Here is a 10,313-nt window from a genome sequence, read left to right as displayed (position 1 = left end):
CCAAAGAATGTTGGTCTTGGTATCTGGAAGTTTCCAGTAGTACATGCATCTTTCCGCATGTGTCTCCCCAGGTGCTTTCAAGACTCCTGCTCCTCCAACTCAGAAAGACAGTCTCAGAGCTTCCAGAATTCCCCTCCCTCATAGAAATTCACCTGGATTTCTAGGACTTTTTGATCTGGATTTCCAGAATCCTTACCTTATCTTGTCCTTCATCACTCTGGAGATCCTAGAAATATCTTGAAGACTTGTACCAAGGAGGTTTATGTAGCTCACGGTAAAGTAGTGGGAGATTAGAAGTGATACTAACTCTGACGGTGCTTGACAATTGACTTATTTTGTATTGAAAAAATCAAACACAAACAATAACACAATACAGTTGTTTTCCTCTACGACACTAGATCAGTTATAGTTGTAAGCATAGGTGCCTATTGGTGTCAGAGGTGGAAGAAAAAAGGAATATGAGAAAATCCGTATAACCGTATTTGTCTGTTCACATAATACAGACCCCAAATACTGAAAACTGATTCCAGTCTCTCAGTGCTCACACACACTATGTAAGGAAAGGGTTAAAAAACTGGCCATGCCATTCAACATGACCTCTTTCAAGCTAACTCAAACTTTTACTCAGAGTTTGACTCTATTCCCAGGTTTGTAATTTCAGTCACCATAGATGCTTCACTCACTTGATGGGAGGGTTATAATCAAGGGATGACATGAACTGAAAAGCTAGAAGTAGATGTGTGCATCTATACAGCTACTTTGCTAGATACAGTTGGTATGAGCCATTTTGAAAAGAGAGCAGGCTGAATGGATGACCTTGTAAGATCCCTGAAATTATGGGACCACATAATCTGGCAGCGGTTTTACAACACCTAAATAGGTTGTGCTCATCCAAGTAATATTTTTAGGTTGTTTTTCCCCTTATTCCAAATGTGCTTTTATGTATTTTTAGTCAAGCTTTCTATCTCCTCATGCTGAAAAATTGCTGATGCTTTCACTCTGCAAAAATTGAGGACGTTTCTGCTCTCTATGCCATATGAATCAGCAAATCTTCCTCTCAAAAAAAAAAAAAAATCAACACTTTCAGAACAAAGCAGGAGTAAATACTGAACATGCAATTTTTTTTTTGTTTGTTGCTGCTTCTTACTTAGAAAAGGAGAGGAGAAATTAGTCCAAGAATAATATCTAGATCTTCTTTCCAGAGCTCAGGTGGGATTTTTCTTTATACAGCTTGTTCTCCCTCAAATGCTTGCATGTTTGGATTTTGACTTGTTACCATTTTTGAGACGAGTGATCATTTATACAGGGGATCAGTACAGAAAGTAAAACCTCGGCTTTTGGAAAAAAGAAGCATGAATTTCAAATCCAAAGTTTTTCTGTTAGAAAAGATTAGCAGTTTATTTTGAGCATGCTTTTTCACATGCTTTCAGCATGCTTTTTTCAGCTCACTTTTCTTCACAGCACACATTTTGGTACTCTGCCCACTTTGGTTTAGCATGTCATACACAAAAAGATTTCTTTTCATTTTACTTGGTTTTATATATAACTATATAGAATGAAAGTAACTATTATTTGCCTATTACTAGTGCAACTTTTTGCTAGTTTGGGTTGCTTTGTCAAGCCAGTAACTATCAAAAAATGAGGTAATTTATATTTTTTCACATATGTATGTGACTTTTTTTTTTTTTTTTTGCCAGTAATTACATAAAGCACACCAATGTATAATCTGTAAGTGAACAAAGTACTATGAAGAGCAGAGACCAACAACTGCAACAAAAAAAAATATTTGAGGCTTGCCCCCCTCAATGTTTGGGCAAAAGTCTTACAGACTGTCAAAATGCAGAGAGTTGATGATCGGTACTTTTCTCAAATCATGCTCCTTTATTGTGTTTCTGGCTGGTCACCCAAAACATGAGTCAACAAAATGTCATTATTTCATTTGAAAGGAAGGAATCCTGAAATTTCAGTAATAAAATCAAGTTAATAAAAGTCTTGGAAAAGACTACAATCCAAACCTATGGAAAACTGCTTTTCACTTTAGTGAAAAGTGGCATTCTTACTCTGACTTTAAAACTTCAGTAATTTACTGAAGGGAAGGAGACATCTGGGGACTGCACAAGGAGTGAGGTTGTACAAGAGCATTGCTACATCCTGAAATTTGCAAAGCTTCAACCCAAAAATCACTTCTCCACTGTGAATTCTCTGCTCTTTTTGTCCCATCTTCTGCTCACCAAAACAGGAAGAAGTTAGGAAGTAGTATATCTTTTTATTTTCACATACATGTACTAAAAAATTATGATCAACCTAACACATTCTGCAGAATATTTTTTTTTAATATGGTGTGGTGATATGTAGCCACTCTGCGACACTTCTGAGAGCAGACAAGTAATTTAGCAAGAAATGTCAAAGAAAATTTTTTTGCCTAAAGTGATAACTTGTTTCAAGAATTCAGATTTCTGGGATTGATGGCTTAATTTAAGAAGGTCACACAACAAAAGAGACAAGGACGGACCTAAAAAAATGCCAACTGTATATGTGCTTTTGGATATGAGTTCTGCTTTTTGTCCACCTCAGTTTCCAATTTACAGAAAAAAAAATGTAAATGCTCTATAGCTTTCGTTGTTGTAAGGTCAAACTCAGTGGTTTACTAAATACCCTTAGGACCTCCTTGAAGTTTATTTATCCATTTATATCAGCACTACCACCAGTGTTTAAGGATCATCACAAGAATGAGGGTTTGTATTTTATCCAAACACAGGAATGAAAACTACACCTTACTCGGAAATTGAGATTCTAAATAGTCTGTGATCCTCCCTGCTGGGGGTTGTGCTTCCTCCTGCCCTCCTTGAGCACATGCCACCACATAATGCTAATGATGCCTGAAAGCAGCTAAGCAGATAACAGCCAATAGGATTCTGACCAGTTGCTCATCAGTCTCTTAATTCTTATAATTTCTCCAGATTTGATTCTTCTTTCATCTACAACATTTAAATCTGCAATTAATTCCATTGACAGTGGGACCATTGCAGTGGTACTCTATGTGGATAATTGAGTGGAGAGTAAGGCCTTTTGCAGCAACAAACTATAAAATGTGCCTCGAAGTCATTAACTTGGAGAGAACAGTCTAGAAGGTTCCTGAAGTGTATTGGGGATAACTTCCTGATGCAGCTGGTGAGGGAGCCGACTAGGGAAGGTGCCTTGCTGGACCTGCTGTTTGTAAACAGGGAAGGGCTTGTGGGGGATATGACAGCAGGAGGCTGTCTTGGGAACAGTGATCATGAAATGACAGAGTTTTCAATTCTGGGCAGAACTGCTGCCTTGGACTTCCAGAGGGCAGACTTTGGGCTTTTCAGGAGCCTGGTTGACAAAGTCCCTTGGGAGTCAGTCCTGAAGGGCAAAGGAGTCCAGGAAGCCTAGATGTTTTTCAAGAAGGAAGTCTTAAAGGCATAGGAGCAGGCTGTCCCCATGTGCCAAAAGACAAGCCGTCAGGACAAAAGACAGCTGAACAGGGAGCTAGGGTTGCAACTTAGGGAGAAAAAGAGGATTTATGGCCTTTGGAAGGAAGGGCAGGTCACTCATGAGGACTACAAAGAGGTAGTGAGGCTATGTAGGGAAAAAATTAGGAGGGCCAAAGCCCAGCTAGAACTAAACCTGGCTTCTGTTGTCAAGGACAACCAAAAAAGTTTCTGTAAATATATTAGCCATAAAAAGAGGACTAAGGATAATCTCTGTCCTCTAGTAGACAGGGCCAATAACACAATGACCAAGTATGAGGAAAAGGCTGAGGTACTTAATGCCATCTTTGCCTAGGTCTTCAGCAGTATGATCAGTTGTTCCCTGAGTACCCAGACCCCTGAGCTAGAACAGGGATGGGGAGCAGAATGAAGCCCCTGTAATTCAAAAGGAAATGGTGAGGGACCTGCTTCAGCACCCAGAGGTACACAAATCTATGGGGCCGGATGGGATCCACCCGAGAGTACTGAAGGAGCTGGTGGAAGTGCTCACCAGGCCACTTTGCATCATTTATGAGCTGTCCTGGCTGATCGGGGAGGTCCCAGCTGACTGGAGGTTAGCAAATGTGACACCCATCCACAAGAAGGGCTGGAAGGAGGGTCCAGGGAACTATAGGCCGGTCAGTCTGACCTCAGTACCTGAGAAGGTCATGGAACAGATCATCCTCAGTGCCATTACACGACACATGCAGGAGAACAGGGTGATCAGGCCCAGTCAGCATGGGTTTGTGAAAGGCAGGTCATGCCTGACAAACCTGATCTCCTTCTATGATAAAGTGACCCACTTAGTGGATGAGGGAAAAGCTGTGGATGTTATCTACTTGGATTTTAGCAAAGCTTTTGACACCGTTTCCCACAGCATTATCCTGGAGAAACTGGCTGCTCATGGCCTGGACAGGTGTACTCTACACTAGGTAAAAAACTGGCTGAATGGTCGTGCCCAGAGAGTGGTGGTAAATGGAGTTAAATCCAGTTGGTATCCGGTCACAAGTTGTGTCCCCCAGGGCTCAGTGCTGGGGCCAGTTCTCTTTAGTATGTTTATCAATGACCTGGATGAGGGGATTGAATACACCCTCAGTAAGTTTGCAGATGACACTAAGCTAGGTGGGCGTGTTGATCTGCTTGAGGGTAGGATGGCTCTGCAGAGGGATCTGGACAGGCTGGATCGATGGGCCAAGGCCAATGGTATGAAGTTCAACAAGGCCAAGTGCCAAGTCTTGCTCATGGGTCACAACAACCCCATGCAGTGCTTGGGGAAGAGTGGCTGGAAAGCTGCTGGGCAGAAAAAGACCTGGGGGTGTTGGTGGACAGCCGGATGAATATGAGCCAGCAGTGTGCCCAGGTGGCCCAGAAGGCCAATGGCATCCTGGCCTGTGTCAGGAAATGTGTGGGGAGCAGGACTAGGAAAGTGATCATCCCCCTGTACTCGGCACTGGTGAGGCCCCATCTCAATTCCTGTGTTCAGTTTTGGGCCCCTCTCTGCAAGAAAGACATTGAGGTGTTGGACTGTGTCCAGAGAAGGGCTACGAAGCTGGTGAGGGGTCTGGAGGACAAGTCTTATGAGGAGCGGCTGAGGTAACTGGGGTTGTTTAGCCTGGAGAAGAAGAGGCTGAGGAGAGACCTTATCACTCTCTACAACTACCTGAAAGGAGGTTGCAGAGAGGTGGGGGCTGACCTCTTCTCCCTGCTGACAAGTGATAGGATGAGAGGAAATGGGTTCAAGTTATGTCACATGAGGTTTAGATAGGATATTAGGAAATTTTTTTTCACTGAAAGGGGTACTAAACATTGGAATAGGCTGCCCAGGGAGGTGATGGATTTGCCATCCCTGGAGGCATTTAAAAAAAGGGTAGATGTAGGACTTGGGAACATGGTTTAGAAGTGGTTTTGTTAGGGTAGGTTAATGGTTGGACTTGATGATCTTAAAGGTCCCTTCCAACCTCAGCAATTCTATGATTCTATAATTCTATGAACTTATATCGTCTCTTTTTTTCAGGTGACAACAATGATATGAGCATTATCTAAGAAATTACACATGCAAAGACATTCTTTCTGTTTATAAGATATTACAAGAAATACTAGACAGAAAAAGATGATGTAACAGGAAAGAAAGTGAATATTTGAAATTGTTTTATGCTTCTTTGACTTACCTTTTTTCTTGTCTGTCAAAACAATACGGCAGAGAAGATATTAGGGTTACAAGGTCAAGTGCAAGGTCTTGCACATGGGTCGGGGCAGTCCCAAGAACATATATAGGCTGGGTTGAGAATGGATCTAAAGCAGCCCTGTGGAGAAGGGCTTGTGGTACTGGCAGATGAGAAGCTCAACATGAGTCAGCAATGTACGCTTGCAGCCCAGAAAGATAACTGCATCCTGGGCTACATCAAAAGAAGCATGGCCAGCAGGTCGAGGGAGGTCATTCTGCCCCTCTACTCCACTCTCATGCAATCACACCTGGAGTACTACATCCAGCTCTGGAGCTTTCAACATAAGAAGGACATGGACGTGTTGGAGTAGGTCCAGGGGAGGTCCTCGAAGATGATCAGAGGGCTGGAGCACCTCTCCTCTGAAAACAGGCTGAGAGAGTTGGGGTTATTCACCCTGGAGAAGAGCAGGCTCCAGGGAGACCTTCCAGTATCTGAAGGGTGCCTACAAAAAAGGTGGATAAGGACTCTTTACAAGGCTTCAAACTGGAAAAGGGTAGATTTAGAACAGATATCAGGAATAAATTTTTTACTATCAAGATGGTGAGGCACTGGAACGGGCTGCCCAGAGAAGTTGTGGGTACCGCATCCCTGGAAGTGTTCAAGGCCAGGCTGGATGGGGCTTTGAGCAACCTGGTCTAATGGAAGGTGTCCCTGCCCATGGCAAGGGTGTTGGAACTCAAAGATCTTTAAGATCCCTTCCAACCCAAACCATTCTATGATTCTATGAAAAAGTGAATCTTTGGAAAGAATTTCAATAATGAGAGTAGAAACTGTATATAAGAAATTGATAAATACATTCCAGTCAAAAGGGAATAAGCAGTAAGGAGAGAGCAGGCAGAGGACAAGAAGCATATGTCAGGCAGTATTAATGGGTGGTGATTAATGTGTACTCAACATGCTCTTATATTTATGATGATTTTTTAGTATAACAGGTAGACTAACAAACGTTTCCAGGAGTTTGTGTTAGGGACATGTGAACTTAAGCTGTTCATACCATTAGTCTTACCCAGAACTGTTCAGAGCACGCAACATTTTGTCCAAACCCTTTTAATGGTGAGTGTTTTTCATCCTTTATTTTCTAAAGGAAAAGTATTTGTAATACATAATTCACAACCAGTCTCTCAACTGGCCTTTGATTCTAGTCGTGATCAGCACTCTGTTTTTTTCAGGTTGTACATTGGTCTGCTACTTTGTTTTCACTTGGTGCTATTTAATCTACTGACTTCTCCTGTTTAGTTTAAGCATTTGAAGGCTCAATCCTTTTCTTTTTTTTTTTTTTTTTTTTTCCATCTTCCTACTGCAGATTTCAGCTGCTTTCTAGGTCTGTTCTCATTTAGCAGCCATCTTCCAGGAGCAAAGAATAATTTCACGTGAATCTTCTGCTTGTTTCACTGTTTGTCATCCTGCACGCACATTATCTTGCTGCTGCAAAGGGTCACACATGGTGTTTCAGCACATTATGTTTTCTCTTTCACCTTTTTCTGCTATTCGTAAGAATTTAGAGTATCCTTGTTTTTATCTTTTGGTGGTTACACAGTCAGATAGGCTCTTTTTAAACTTCCTCTCAAACATTATGTTAGCCAGCGGCAATCCCAGGCTCAAGAGCACTGCTACATAAATGTGTTGTGCCAATTAGTCCCCAAAGTTTTAATGGATTTTTTTTTAATAATTATGATACTATTTTCTATGAGACCATTAGACTGTGGATACCCTGGGCTTAGAATTTTGCATTTAGTTTCATACTCTTCTAAAAAACATATAAATGCAAAAAATCAAATTATGCTTGATTGTCTACCATTACTATGGCTGGCTTCCCACAGTTCTTATATCTGACACGTTCTGTAATTGTATTCTTTAATAATGCTTTTTCTGTCTAGTGGGATAATACAGAGAAAATACACATTCTTGGGTTTGCTTTTATTGTTTCATTAGGTTCTCTAGTTACTTTAAAAAATATATTTTCTTGGGCTCAAGCTCATCATCATTATCTTTCTTTCAAAAAGTATACATGCCAACTTTAGCTTACATCCTCTATTTTCTAAAACAGTAACAAACTTATTCAAGATTACTTTAATTAAACACCCAGTTTGCATAATATAGTAAAAAAAAAAAATATTTGCTCAGTACATAATCAGTTCCCTTTGTCTATGTTCAATTTCTATTTTTTTCTTATTATTTTAACTCAGGTATTTAGTGTGCTGTCTCATGCACTAATGCCTTGCTCATATATTCTGCTCAGTTGGAGGTCTGATTCCACTCACGAGTGGCCTCTTGAACAATTCATAGTACTTACACATTCCTGACAATAAATCCTCATGCTCTTCTCCTCATGCACTCTTCTTTTTTGGATTTTTTTTTTCTCTATACATTGTAAAATGTTTTTCCTTCTAACAAGCATATCAGCTTTGTATGAAGGCAGGACATTGTTTAGGCTTCATGAAGAGACAAAAATCTTCTTTTAACCTTTTCCATTGACACCCACACTTCTAGGAAGTTCAGCCTGTATTTGAGCACTATACTCTCCTCTTACTACCTTCCTTCATGTGTTGGATTTCAAAGGATGGGATTAATTTCACCCAGTCTCATTGTTTACAGTGTAAGTCCTTCTCTCCAAAACAGTTGTCCAGTCTCTCACTGTAGTCAATGCAAACCTAACACAGTCAATGTAGTCTAAAAACCAATTCACTTTGTCCTAAGGGAGACTCCAAAACTTGATCCAATTAACCTCCCTCCAAGTTATACTGACTATTCTGCTTTTCTCACCTTTTGTAACATTTCAAAGTTGCTAAGGAAATATCTTCATAAACAGGAAAAAATATTAATTTGCTAAGCGATTGCACTGTAAGATTGTTCAATTCTCCAGCCAAAACTTTCCATCAGCTTGGAGAAATTTGACTGCTATTTTAAGTTTGAGACAGTAACTTCTGTAAACCTTTGTCTCAGTTGCAGACTTTCAATCATAATCTAGTCATAAATCAGGAGTCCTCCAGACTAATGGTCTCAAAATTATGAAAAAAAAATAATCAACAAGTCTTCCTCTTTTTTATTCCTCATATGCAGCTGATATCTTAAAAAGGAGAATATTTCTGACAGTGCAGTGTTTTCCAAACTTCTGTGTGTCAGTTTGATAACTGGTCTCTTCTTTCTCCTTGAGTATTAAACACTAGAGTTTTCATCCCACAGATATTAACAAGACAGAATGACATACTTCGTTTTTTCAGTAGTTTCACTTAACTTCATTAAGTGATACAAATCTTATTTGAATCTCGTCATCTCTTTGTTTTATTTTTAGCAATGTAAGCCTTAGTAGAGATTGATGACCTTACTTCAGGAACTTTTCTTCATGTCTGACATGAGTTTCTTCTGTTTTTATGCATCTTTCCTTCATCTAAGCCTGTAGCTTTGGCTTCTTACTGGAACTCTTTTCCATATAGACAAGATGACATCAGGAAGAACGAAAGCCCCAGTCAACCGGAAGTATTAGAGTTTTCAGGAACTACCAATGAAGACAGAAGATAAGAGACAGCTTATTGCCAGGTTATTTTGCAAGCTGTATACAAATATCTTTTCAGACCCAGGCACTGTAGCATAACTGCCTCAAGAGAGTCTTATTGACTGGGATCCATTCTTACAGGAAAAATTTGGTGCCACAAATGTGACAGAAGTTATAAACTTGTGGCTAAAGCACTGGCAGATAGGTATATGTTTTCCTGTTTAGCATGCTTTCAGCTTGCAGCACGGACAAAAGCCAGATTCATAAGATTGATACTGTTGTTTTCTGCTCAAAAACTGATAAGTGATGAGCTAGTTCAGCTTGTTACTACTATGGAAATTTGTGTAAAAAGTAACATAAACTGATTATTTTAAAAGTTTGAGAAAGTCTCAGGGGAAACTAAGTGGGACCACAGCTAGTAATTCAGGCTATCTGTAGTCAGATCTAAAAAAGAAAATTTATCCTTTGGAACTACAGAGCTGTGGGGTACAGAAGGTCTTTCTAGAGTCGTTTCCCTTTTTAATCTTGAGTGTTCAAAAGACTGCAGTCATTAAAGATTGTTATTTCTCTGCCTCTTTGCAATCAGAATTTGGGAGCAAGGTTTCCATTTCAGCTGCAGACCATAAAATCTCCCAACCGTTTCTTCCCCTTGCAAGTAAAAAACTACTCCCAGTATTAAAGTGGAATTATTTTAAACTTTAAACTGTGACTTTAAAAGAGTCATAAAACCAAATCACACTCTAGCAAATTGCTGTAAGAATTCCATGGAAACTGCAGAGGAAGAAAAGCCAGAATTTTTTTGGTTTTAAATGGTTTATTTTTAATCAAGGATTTTGCTGCTCTGGAATTCTTTTGAGTCTAGAGCTCAGTAAATATAAAACATTGAACACTGGAGAATTTTTAAATGCTCATAAACACAGTAGTTGTAATGTTTTATGAAAAAAAAAAAAAACACCAAAAAAACTCCCCAAAAAACCAATCAACTCAAAAGAATAGATCTCCCTTCTATATACAAATAACCAGATTCTAGGATATCTCTTTTGCAGCAATACTGTCTCTGGATGGTACTAGATCGTTTGCATGCCTAGTGAAGGAAAAAAG

Source organism: Charadrius vociferus, unplaced genomic scaffold, assembly GCF_000708025.1.
Source record: "Charadrius vociferus isolate BGI_N301 unplaced genomic scaffold, ASM70802v2 scaffold71, whole genome shotgun sequence".
Lineage (NCBI taxonomy): Eukaryota > Metazoa > Chordata > Aves > Charadriiformes > Charadriidae > Charadrius > Charadrius vociferus.
Note: the sequence above shows the minus strand (reverse complement) of the source record.